Source organism: Delphinus delphis, chromosome 3 (genome assembly GCF_949987515.2).
Source record: "Delphinus delphis chromosome 3, mDelDel1.2, whole genome shotgun sequence".
Taxonomy (NCBI): Eukaryota; Metazoa; Chordata; class Mammalia; order Artiodactyla; family Delphinidae; genus Delphinus; species Delphinus delphis.
Genome location: NC_082685.1, coordinates 82,804,305 through 82,817,873, shown reverse-complemented (window position 1 = coordinate 82,817,873; position 13,569 = coordinate 82,804,305). Strand labels below are relative to the sequence as shown.

The following is a 13,569-nucleotide window of genomic DNA, read 5'->3' as shown; positions in this document are numbered from 1 at the left end:
TGCTAGAGCCCAATTCCCCCTCCCTACTGAAACCAAGAAGCACCCAGTGGGGCTCCTGGGTACGGAAGCCTTTCAAACAGTCGCTAATCAGGGAAGGGAGGGAACGAAGAGATAAGGGAGGAGCAGCCAGGAAACAATAGAGCAGCCTTGGGGCAGGGTCCTGGTTCCACCTCAAGGGATATACATAACAATATCTTTGAGCTCTTTACAGAACTAAAACCCCCCCAGCAAATGGAAGTTGTTAGCATTCTTCATTCCAAAGAAGACCACCTGAGGCCAGATTAAAGGAACCAGGGAAGCTCATTAGGAGACTACCTGAGGCCAGATTAAAGGAGTGCAGGCCCTGCACACATTCTGATTGTTATCAGCAACCCCACCCTTGAACCATTGCTATAAAACTCCTCACCAAATCCTCCCAGGTGGGGACACGCAGTTTTGAAGGGCATGAGCTCCCTGTGTCTCCCTTTGCCTGGCAAAGCAATAAAGCTATTCTTTTCTACTTCACTCAAAACTCTGTCTCTGAGATTCAATTCGACACCAGTGCACAGTGGCACAGTTTTAGGAGTCACTACTTGTTCTTAGTCCCAGTCTGGTTCCAGGACACTGGAACTGCATCAGTGGCCCCATTTGGGGGACTCTGTGCATCCTCCTCTAGATTTGCAACCCAGCCCTTAGTGGTCAAGTACCTTTCTCGGCAGGCTTACGAATCTCTCTTGGGAAGCGTCATGACTTCATACCTTCCCTCCTGTCCTGGATTTCTCTTATATCCTCCTTCTCTCCTAACTTCTTAGACTGTCTATTGATCCTTGAGCCTCCTGGCCAGCTTTGCCAGCAGGTTGGATGTTGCCTTTTTTACTTCTGTGGAGAGGTAGCCCTCTTCAACAGCACAAGGACCATATCCTGAGGGGAACTTTTGCCTTGTATTGTTATCACTGCCTTGTGGCACTCCAGCACTACCTCTACTTGCTTCTCTGTCTTTTGTTTCAGTGATAAAGGTAATCCATTTAGTTGGCTCAGGGCCTAGGTCTTCTCCCTCCCCCTCTTAAGAATTTAGGCCCTGGGACTCTGGTAGCTTTTTCTCCCACTGGCTCTTGTTTGTTACCTTGACTAATCCAAAGTTCACCAACACTTTACCACTCCCCAAACCTCCCCTACTTATTTTAAGAGGCTTGTAAGTATTGAGGGAAAAAAAGCAAAGCTTTTCTTCTGGCCTTAAGGAAACAAACAGACATCCTCCTAGGAGGAACTTGCCTTTCTCCTCCTATGTCTTTGAAATGCAAATGTCCTACCTGGTCTTTTCCAGGAAACCTTATCTCCCCCATCTTTGTAAAACGCAAATTTTGAAAAAGTGGGTAGTAATTTAAAACTTGACTTGCCAAGGACCAATAGAAATCTTAAGTATCTTAAGTTTGCCAATCAGAAAATGTTAATATAACAATTCAATGATTTGTTTCTTGGTTTTGTTAAGGTCTTTTAAAGGTTACAAATTGTAATAATAAAAGCTGCTAAAGTGATAAGGGAAGTATTTCAGTGTGTAAAACAAATAGGATATGTTGAACGCAAGAGAAGGTATAAAGACTGGACATATATTTTTGTTGAGGAAAAGAGGAGAATAATTTTGCCCTAGGGCTGGTTGCTTAGGTATGGAGAAAACATGGGACAAATTAATATGGATCCAGAAAGTGATAAAAGGTTTGTGAAAAAGGAACTTTGAGAAAAGAATTTTGTAAATTGTCAGGATTAAGACTAGACTGAATTTAATTAGGTAATTGAATTTTGTTGTTAATAGTAAGCTAATATAACACTGGAATTTGATTTTTTTTCTCTCTCTCTGTTAAGAGAACAAAGTTCTCTTGGCCACTTCTATGAAAAGTTTAGCTCGTCATTGTCAGACTTTCGCCCTCCTGTTGTCCTTGTAGGATAACAACAGTCTACACCTAAACCAGAGAATTTAAACGGGTAAACAATAACTATAAATAAAACAGTCAGGGCTATGGGAAATCCAAAATCCACTTGGCTTTTCTCAGTTCCCTGGCAAACCTCATTTTTTTATTCGATGGGTTAAAGCCTTCCCTGGCTGCAGGGCGAATGCCCTCACAATGAAAAGGAAATGGTTAGAAAATGTGTTTTCCATCTGGGGTATACTTTCTACAATCTCAGTGATCAAGGCACCCAGTTCACTGGACAAATCGTACAATCCTTAACAGAAATCTCACAAACTTCTTAAAATTATCACTGTAACTATCATCCTCAATCATCAGACAAGGTCAACAAAACTAATGGAAAAGCTGGACTCAAACAGAACAAAAATTAATTACATGGGATTAAATGAACTGCTAAACATGATTATAATTTTTATGACTTTTGTCTTACATATTACCAGTTTCTAATCTTTGTTTTTCTGATCTAGAAAAGCCCTTCTCCTCAAGCTACTTATGATTAACAACAATTTGGTAATTTACCCCTGAGGGTAAAATTAAAACATTTTTATTTTCTCTCTGCCTGGTCCCTCCAAAAACTGGAGACTGTTGGGTTATGAACAGCCTTATCAGGTAAATAAAACGACTGTCTCCTGACATGTACAGGAATCTCTAAATATTTTGGGGACCTCTAGAAGAGAGAAATTCACCTAGGCAAAATCTGATGGCAAGCCTTTGGTGTGGCTTTCTTAGCCTTGAGATGCCTTTTGGGAATTTAATCTGAGACTCCTGAGAAGTTACACCGGAGTCAATATGGAAGAGTCTATGTGGTCAATGGACCAAACTTATTTTGAAAACAAATTAGTCGTGGCTGTGTTTGATGGAGATGAGGGTAATTTAAAAAAAGAAAGAGAGAATTATGTTTCACTAAATATTAAATCCTAGTTTCATTAATTAAGGTCTGTATTTACTAAGACTCACTTTGAAGATAGTTCCTTGTTGTTCCTTAAGATCATCCTTAAACAGGGTCAACAGGACTTGAGGAGAGGATGAAATTGGAAAGATGCTAAATCCCAGGGACTACATCCCAATCTTGGACCTTTGATGATCGGACATAAGGCATACAGGGAAAGTACCCAGAGAAAGGACTCAGGGAAGCCACAATGGCTTCAGGATGGGGCATGTGGTAAGGTGCACTAGACAGTAGCCCTGGGGTCAGAACTGAAATGTGTTCTGCCCGGCAGGATCAGCGGTGAGGGACGTCTCACCCACAAAAGGCCATAAGGGAATTGAGGGACTCATCAAGACCCCTATGCACATTCGTCTTTTCTCTTTCAGATGGACAACTGACTGTCCATCCCTCAAGATTCACCCTTAGGATTTATCCTAAAGAATCTGGCTAAATTTGATCCCTAAACCTTAAAGAGGGAACAATTAATTTTCTTTTGCAACACAGCATGGTCCTAATATAAGCTAAGAGAGGGAGAAATCTGGCCTGAAATGAGAGTTTAAATTACAATACCATTCTCCAACTTGACCTCTTTGTCAAAAGATGGGCAAGTAGAGCAAGGTCCCTTATGTCCAAGTCTTCTTTGCCTTGAGGGAAAACCCCGAACTCTGCAAGACTTGCTGGGTAAACTCTGCTGTCTTGGCAATGCTTAATTTGTCTACCAAAGTTCCCTCCCCTTCTCCTGATGATACAATCATCAGCCAGCCAATAAGCCCTGTCTACAGGAACTCCCTTCTGGGGTAAAGAAGGAGGTTCAACATCATCAGACCCTTCTTCACTATACCCAGCGTTGGACCCCCTGATGCTTTGCCCTATTACCCGGGATCCCATAACTCCTCAAAACTTTGTCCACTCCAGGAGGTAATACGGCCTTCCGGGCTTCCCATAAAAGTCAGAGTTCCAATTTCCATGCAGGATCTCACTCAGATAAAACAAGATCTAGGGAAGTTTTCAGATGACCCTGAAAAATATCTAGACAAGTTCAGGCAATTAACCCTGACCTTTGAGTTAACCTGAAGGGACCACTTTCTCTTCTGCCCAGTTGAGGGAATAAACAATGAACAATGTAAACTAACTGTAAGCAGTATAATTGTTAACTAAAACCTGTTAATTATGGGCAACTGGCCACTTATGACCAAGGACCACAAGAAAATCTCTCCACTTTCTGAGTGATTGAGAGAAGTGCTCATAAAATACATTAATTTGGATCCTGACTCAGAGGCAGGGAAACTGGTTTTAAATGACCACTTCATCACTCAGGCTGCCTCAGACATAAGGAGGAAAATACAAAAGATGGCCTTGGGAACAAATACCACCTCCACAGAGCTCCTTAGGGCAGCCTCCTCTGTCTTCTACAATGGAGACAGAGAGGATAAGGAGAGGGAGAAAGAAAAACACAAAGTTAAAAGGCAGGCTCAACTACTGGCAATATTACAGGTCTGACAGCCAACCCCCTGTTGCTCCCAGGAGGCTCCCCCCAGCAAGTGTCATCACTGTGGGAAACCAGAACACTGGAAGACAAACTGCCCAGAGACAAAGGGGCCCCATAAGCCATGCCCCAATACTACAAGTTTGGCCATTGGAAGAGGGACTGCTCCGAAGTCCGAAGGGACCTTGGGTTGGCCCCTGACCAAATCATGGCCTTGAAATGAAGGGGCCCTCAGCTCTGGCCAGCTCCCAAATCAAGGACCATCATCACGGGGACAGAGCCCAGGGCAACTTCGGACGTGGCAGGCAATAAAACCTCAGATGGTCCTCAGTTAAGGGTATCAGCCCATCAACACCCAAGAGACAAAATTATTCTACATGGGACCTTTGGATTGACCCCCCAGGACAAGTGGACAGGAACCCAACAGTCAGCAAGAGGAGGGACCCTAAACCCCTCTATGCCCCTTTTCAGCAGGAAGCAGCCAGAGAGAGATGAAGTCCATCTTTCCAAAGATTTTAGGGTCCCAACTTTTGAGGGGGAAATATTAGTTAGCTAGTCAGACATAAGCGGGCCCCACCCCATCCTGGATGGGGTCATCTTTCCCTCCCCAACCTGGACACTGTGATCAGAACACACCCAGAGAGCCTCCCTCTTGTGGCCAAGAACCACTGCTAGGTTTCCAGCCATATCAGGACCAAGCAAGATAAAACCGCTAGCAAAGATTGGCACAGGCACACCAAGATCTAAAAGGTGACTCAAAGCAACATGAGGTTCATTATGCCATATTTGTAATAAATCAGCATTGTGGTTTTTGCTGTCAGTTTCGTTTTGGTGCTTATGGGTAAGCACCTGCGCACTAGGAGAAAAGTTATATAACCTAAAGCTGTCGATCAACTTGTCAAATGATGCAGGACACTGGGAGGGACCACCATTCTAAAAAACCCAACCCTACCCCATTGTGGGGCTGCTTCTGGTTTCCAGACAGCCTGCTCTCATCCTTTCTCAGGAGTGTACTTTCTTTTTGCTTAATAAAGCTCTTGCTACTTAGAACTGCTCTATGTCTCTCAACTGAATTCTTTCCCTCGAGAGTACAAGAACTGAGGAACTCGCCCTTCCACCGGTGACATTACCATGGCTAATTTCATACTTGTAATGTAAAAAGAAATACCCTTACTTTCATATTTAAACATTCAAACTGTCATTTAGAATATTTCTGTACAGTAATTTGAGGTGTAAATTGCATTGCACGGTGATAAATAAAGAAATCACCCCTTCAAGTGTTCACTTCTACCATGTAACAGCTCCCATTTTGCTATTATTTCTCTCTCTCTTGCTTGTATTTGTGTGTGTGTGTTTCCACCAAAAAAAAAAAAAAATCCACTTGAGAATGAGTCAGTTATTAGGCAATATATCTGAATGAATGAACATTGGTTTACATTCAACCAGTTGTCATTATCATTAAGTGAGAAATTTTATCCTGGCATTAGTGGTGGTGGTGAATCAGCCAGTTAACTGGAGCTCTGACTAAACAGTAATCTAAAACTTGCTATGCACATATACACAATCTTTTCACTTGAGAAAAAGTTTTGTAAAAGAGCTTTTCTTTTTCATTTTCAAAGAAAAGCTATGTTTTCTCAAAGTAATAGAAGAATTCACTTAAATCCACAGATGGTATGAATCATTCAGGCATTCTTTTTACAAACAAGAATAAAAAATAAGTAAAGTTAACCACCAAAGTTAAAGAAATGTTGGTCTTTTTCCTGCTCATGAGCACCCTTGCTTCAAATCTTTTCCAGGACTCAATTTTTGGAGGGGGTTTTGGAGAGAAATGATGAGAGGGTATAGAAAAGAAAAAAACCTGTCCACTGTTTTGAGCCAAAATTATTTAGTTGGGGAGAGAAATTATTATTTCAGTAAAATACTAATTACTAATTAGACTAAATGAAATACAGTAAAAGTTTGAGTGGGTAAATTAGCATTCTAATCCTTCTTACAATATCTATTTGTGACCAAGTCTGTTGCCCTGTAATCATACCCCTTCCCCTCCTTCCCCTCCCTTGAATGGAAACCAATTGCTCTTATCTAAGTTTCAGGAGGAAGTTGCAAAGAGAAAAACAAGAACTGGTTAGAACCAACTAGGCCCAAGATGGCAGAAGATTTGACTTCCAGTAGACCTTCATCGTCATTATATGCTCACTGTAATATACTAGCATGCTAAATGACACACCAGTGACAAGACAGTTGACAGTTGCCATGACAACAACTGGAAAAGAGGACTGAAAAGGAGTGTTGCATTAGTTCCAGGTTCAAACCATACCCCTGTTCTCAGATAAGTCATGAATATTCCTCCCACTCTTTCCAATTCCCTCCCTTTTACCTCGACCCGCGTATGTGTATGGTATCTCCATCCCAAGTGGGTTGAGAAGTTGATTTGTGAATTAAGTTTCCGCTTCTCCATTCTTTCGCCATTGAATAAAACTTGTGCTGTTTCAGTCTCAGCATTGGTTTTGTTATTGGCTGTGCAAATCTAGCAGAAAAAGAACTTCCCTGGCTGAGATAAGGGGTCTCAGCCCTGACTAGGACCCCATCTCAGGTCCAGGCAACCAACTTGATAACATTTTGTGTGTGTTTTTGTTTCTTACTGCAAGGTAAACACCTTCGTTAAATGCTGTCTCACATCTGCAGGATTTTATGATTTAAATTATTAGGCTGTAATTACCAATGAAAACAATAATCTGTCCACTCAATGAAAAACTGAACATCTCTTATTCCAAAACTTATCTTCCATAAAGCAAAAGCTGCCTGAGATTTCACTATCAGAAATTTACTGTTTGTCATCTCATTTATTTTATAAACTTAATAATGTTGCCCCTCAAAATTCCTTAACTAGAATCACCTATTTCAGTTAATTGAAATCACCTAGTCATCCAAGCTATAAACCTCTGTGCCTTTTTTCTAAATCATTTCACCTTTATAATATACTACACTTCCTGGATACATGTACATGTATTGCTGAGTTGCCTTGCTGTGCACCTGAAGCTATCACAACATTGTTAATTGGCTATACTCCAACATAAAATAAAAAGTTAAATAAATATATACTACACTTCCAAACTCCATTAATTATTCTCTCTTCTCCATATACCCAGTTCCAGGCCCCTTAAAAATGCTCAAGTGGAACATTACAGTTATCTCGTAACTAGTCTCACTCTTCCCAGACTACGCCTGTCAAAAGCCTCATGCTGCTTCTAAATGATGGACTTGATTAGGACATCTTGACCTAAAGGAAAAAGCAAAACAGACAAACAACAACAAAGAAAAAACCCAGATGGTTCCTGATGTTACCTACAGAGTAAGAATCAAACGCTACTCACTGACTGGCTGAAGACAGTATGGAAAGAGCATTGGTCTTACATCATTGTTGTAGTATTTATTAGCTGATTATTCTTAAAGAAATTATTTAAACTCTCTGAGCCTTAAAGTTTAGTAATACCTAACCTAAGAAAGTTGCTGTGCTAGTAAAATGAGACCGTTCACATGAGACTGCTTAGCAGAGCAGAAAATCCAGAAATCAGTTTTTCTTCTTTCTTTACTCAATATATTCTCAGACTGCTTTGTAGATTACCTCCTGCCACGCCCATCCCCTTGCAATTTGAGCTCTAATATTCCAATTTCTCACAAACATATGCATAACTATGTCTCATTTCTTCTTCCTGGAATTCTTCTCTTAGCCTTTCTCACTTGGCCAACTTGTACTCATCTTTCAAAATGCAGTTCAGGTATTACCTCTCTTGCAACAATTTCTCTAAGCCACCTGCACTCCCTAATCAGAAGAGATTCCTGAGTCCTCTGGCCTGACAACTGTACATTTCAGTGGTTTCACATGCTCTGCGTCAAGAACTGTAAAGGATGTGAATTTTTACCTACTCTCAAGTTAATAAGTTTGCCTGTCACAGTTTCATGCTGGCAGAAGGCAAGAGAATCCTGGATGAGAGATGATGGACTTCACTAATCACAGCATAGCAAGCAGCACGAGATTTACGTTCAGATTGGTTCTCCTTACTCCCCAGGTACCGTGGTGTTGAGGCAGAGGGAGCCCAAGTGGATGCAGAGCAGGTAGTGGAATCCCGAGCATAGAGAATCTGACTCTATTTATGGCCTTAGAGCAAGTCTATCAACCTTAGCCCCAGAGGGAAACACTGGACAATATGCAAGGCTGTGCTTTGCTCCACACGGAGACACCAACTCTATCTTCCAAGGCTTTCCCTCTACAAAATCTGTGAGAAGATAAACTAGAATGAAAGGGCAGTTAGTGCTGCTTACAAATTTTGCAGAAACCTGAGAGATCCATGGGGAACTGTCTCTCAACACTTTCACGGGAGTTTTCCATTTGTTTCCAAGTTGGGGGAGGAAGATGCACATTGGACAGTGTCCTATTCCCAGCAGGATCCCAGTGCCAACAAAAAGGACATCTGCTAAAGAGAGGCTGCTCCAATCTTATTCTCCCACTAGAAAATCGCCAAAGAGGAGTAAGTTAGGGTGACAGTCCAAAGCAGGCAGGGTAAGCCCAAGTTGAAGACTAGTTCCAAATGTACATATTTTTTCATTTTAGCTGAGGTGACTATACATTATTTAAGTAAATACTTTTGACTTTAGTAAGATCATAAATCTCTAAAATTTTTCTTCTATTTTTTTTTTTTGTTGGAAAAGTCCAGGCTTTGTATCTACCAAAAATTCAGCCAGAAGCTCTGAGTCATAGCTACATCTTAATGGCACCTACTGTGAGCCTTTCCCTTCATTTACATTGTCTCTAATCCTCATACCAACCACGTGAGGAAATTTCCATATTCCAAATTTTTGGAATGAGTACTTAATCCAAAGTGACAGAACTAATAAGTGGAGGACTTATGTTTTTTGAACCCAGTGTATTTGTTTCCAAATTCTATAAACTAAACTTCCTCATGACATTTCTCTTCTGAGATTACTTTGCCTCCATGACCACCAGCTAAGACTGCAGCACTAAGGGAAATGGAGTTTAATTCTGGAAGTTGGCCCAGACTCAGGTCAGGTGTGACCTCATGGATGGAGCTAAGTGAGAGCCACCAAGCGCAGACACAGAAAAGCCCCTGAGTCTCACCTCACCTACCTTTCAGTTTTGGCTAAAGCCCATCGTTAATGTAGATATAATGAAGCACAGTGTTTCTCTGTTCACTTCATAGGAAGTTTGGGGCAGCCTCTCTTTGGCAGAAGAGACAAGAATGTTTCAAAAGGCAGACCAATTTTATAAAGATTCCTATTAGCATTTTTATTCTCAGATTAGCGTGTCCATAAAGTCCCAGATGGTTTCCTGCCTCTACCACTTAGAAGATCAATTATCTAACCTCTCTGAGCCTCTGTTTCATTGTATGAAAAGTGAAAATAATAATCCCTATCTCTAAGAACGCGTAAGGATAAAAGCAAAGAAGTATGTCAGTTGCCTAGCAAGAGTGCCTGAACCGAGAATGGTGTCCCCTTTTGCTCTCACCCAGACATTACAAGGCTATGATTATTATGTGCTACTCCTGGAAGATGAACGGATATCACAGATAAAGAAAACATTGGTCTCAGATAACTCAAATATTTAATTTTAGATGACTGCTGCTGGATATGGATTCTGGACCAGAAATGAAGAAGCTAATTTCCTTCCCAGCAATCAAAGGAACATCAAACCCTTTTGCTCAGTGCAGTTTTCCCAGAGGAAATTCAAAGCTTGGCTGAGGAGTTGTAAAAGTTAAACTATTTGTTTGTGGCTGTTGGATAAGTGAGCAGAGCACGTAGAGATGTTCACCAGACCATTCTCCCAGCTGGCTAGTACTGAAAAAGAGAAAAACTTGTAGAAATTCTGCAAAACATAGGTGACGAAAAAACTATAGTTTTTGCTGAAACTAAGAAGAAAGCAGATTTTATTGTAACTTTTCTTTGTCAGGAAAAAAATAGCAACCATATGTATTCACGGTGGTCTGGAACAGAGAGAAAAAGCAAACTCTTGGGGATTTTCATTGTGGAAAGTGCCCAGTTTTCGTAGCTACTTCAGTAGCTGCCAGAGGGCTAGATATTGAAAATGTTTGATATGTTATCAGTTTTGATGATGTGTTCATTGAATCCAGTGTACTGGTCATTGTGGAAACGCTGGCAGAGATATTTCCTATTTTGATGCTCAGATTACCATACAGCACAGCCTCCAATGAAAGTACCACCAGATGCTCAACAGGGTGTTCTGCACAGCTGGAAGAAAGTGCCTTGAGCACATGTGTTCCTGGCTTCCGTGACAGAACAAGAGGAAATGTGTTTGCATCTGATGATCCTGAAAAGAATCATCAGGGCAAGAGCACCCTGAACACAGCAAGATTTTCTTTTTCACAAGCTCCCAATCCAGTAGATGATGAATCATGGGATTAAAGCTAAATCACTGAAGTTTGTGGTATAGTTTTGCTGCAAAGAAAATAATTTTAATTTTTGAGACAAGTGTGAAGTCTGACATTCTGTGTCTCCTGTCTTCCTGTTCTTACTCATACCCTCAAAAAATTAAATCTTTACTGACTAGATAATGTGAGAGGCTAAAAATTACAATATTGCAGTTACTGATACAAATGGTGTTAAGTGGAAAAATTAAAGCATTCTAAATGTCTTGAAAAAAATTTTTTTTGAAAAGAGGTTACAGTTTACTTGGGGAGAGAATAGAGAATAACCAGAAGAGATGACAAAATATTCTTCAGGACGTAAGATGGAAAGAAATTTAACGCAATGGGAGTAGAAGGAAAGCTCTTACTTCCAGCCTGTGAGATTGAGAATTTCATTAAGATGAACTTGCTCTTCCTTAATCAATAGGAATGACCTATGGAGATGTCCTTCACTCTATCTAATTTACTTGCCCCCTCTTGTCCTGTTCTTTGGCTTCAGCACGATTACAGGAAGAGGAAACAGTCAGATGGAAACAAGAAAAGGCACAACTCAAGAGAATCAAACTTCTTTGCCCTTTCCAGAGAGAAAGATATTTATATCAGTTTTCCACCCAAATGTCTACCCTGTGAGTTTGCTTGGCCTTTCTGTGGTATTTGCCTAATTTTCCTTAAAGAAAAATTGCACATTGCCTCCCAACTAAGGTTTACTAAGATCTCTTAGTAAGGAAAATTGAAACAATAAATATCAGCTAGGCAACTAAGTCTATCTGCCAAAATGAATTTTGCTTTTCTTACTTAACAATACACCTTGCAGTCTTTCCCATGTTAATGTATACCTCATTATTTTTTTAATTAATTTATTTATTTGTATACTTTTGGCTGCATTGGGTCTCCGTTGCTGCATGCAGGCTGTCTCTAGCTGCGGCGAGCGGTGGCTACTGTTTGTTGCGGTGCTTGGGCTTCTCATTGCGGTGGCTTCTCTTGTTGCGGAGCACTGGCTCTAGGCACGCAGGCTTCAGTAGTTGTGGCGCACAGGCTCAGTAGTTGTGGCTTGCGGGCTCTAGAGTGCAGGCTCAGTAGTTGTGGCGCATGGGCTTAGTTGCTCCGCAGCACGTGGGATATTCCTGGATCAGGGTTCAAACCCACGTCCCCTGCATTGGCAGGTGGATTCTTAACCACTGCGCCACCAGGGAAGTCGATATCTCATTATTTTAAACAACTTTTTGGTATTCTATTGTATGGATGTACCACTATTTTTTTTTTTAACAATTCACCTACTGAGGCACATAGCTATGCTTTATTTTGTTTTGTCTTTTCAAACAGTGCTAATGTGAGCATCCTTCATTCCTAATTTTATTTTTTAAAATTTATTTATTTTATTTATTTATTTTTGGCTGCGTTGGGTCTTCGTTGCTGTGAGCAGGCTTTCTCTAGTTGCAGCACCCAGGGGCTACTCTTCATTATGTTGTGCAGGCTTCTCATTGCAGTGGCTTCTCTTGTTGCAGAGCACAGGCTCTAGGCATGTGGGCTCAGTAGTTGTGGCTCACGGGCTCCAGAGCGCAGGCTCAGTAGTTGTGGTGCACGAGCTTAGTTGTTCTGCGGCATGTGGGATCTTCCAGAAACAGGGATCGAATCCGTATCCCCTGCATTGGCAGGTGGATTTTTAACCACTGTGCCACCAGGGAAACCCCCCATTCCTAATTTTATATTTGTAAGTTTGTATTTATTTTCTGATGAAGGGCTCCCGAAATTGTATAAGTTTCAGGCCTCACAACACTTAGAATCTATTCTTTAAATATTTGACAATACCATTTTTTTTTTTTCCTGCGGTACACGGGCCTCTCACTATTGTGGCCTCTCCTGTTGCGGAGCACAGGCTCCGGACACGCAGGCTCAGCAGCCATGGCTCACGGGCCCAGCTACTCCACGGCATGTGGGATCTTCCCGGACCGGGGCACAAACCCGTGTCCCCTGCATCGGCAGGCGGCCTCTCAACCACTGCGCCACCAGGGAAGCCTGACAATACCCTATTTTTATTGCCTTCTATATTTCGAATTTTCTAAATTTCTTTTTAATTGTTACCTCACATTATCCAAAGAGGATATAATGATCATTATTAATAATAGTTAATACATATAATTCAGTGATAGGCACTGTTCTACATGCCTTACTTTACAATTAATTTAGTCCTCACAAAGACTCTGTGGGATAGATACTGTTATTATCTATATTTTACAAATGAAGGAACCTAAATGTAAAAAGATTAAGGCATTAAAAAAAAGACTAAGGCATAAGGCCAACAATTTAGTGGCAGAGGCATTTTCTTCAGTTTTTGTTTTTCTAAAATCCTAAGTGTATTTCCTTGTCCAATGTAATGGAACATTAAAATGTGTTGACAGACGTAGGGAACAGACTTGCAGTTGCCAGGGGGGAGGGGGATTGGGGATCGGTTGGGAATCTTGGGTTAGCGGATGCAAACTATTATACATAGAATGGATAAACAACAAGGTCCTACTGTATAGCACAGATAACTATATTCAATATCCTGTGATAAACCATAATGGAAAGTATGAAATAGAATATATATATATATACATATATATGTAACTGAATCACTTTGCTGTACAGCAGAGATTAACACATTGTAAATCAACTATACTTGAAAAAAATAAATTTTAAAAAATGTGCTGAATGTTGAAAAATAGGTGAATCCATTTCATATTACAACTTAAATCTTAATAAGAAATACTACAGGACCAGAAAATGTAATTA

At 40.8% G+C, this 13,569-nt stretch overlaps 1 pseudogene; it reads left to right on the top strand.

Moving 5' to 3' along the window:
• Positions 1-9,908: 9,908 nt before the first annotated feature.
• Positions 9,909-11,180, top strand: LOC132422423 (probable ATP-dependent RNA helicase DDX4 pseudogene; annotated as a pseudogene).
• Positions 11,181-13,569: the final 2,389 nt, after the last annotated feature.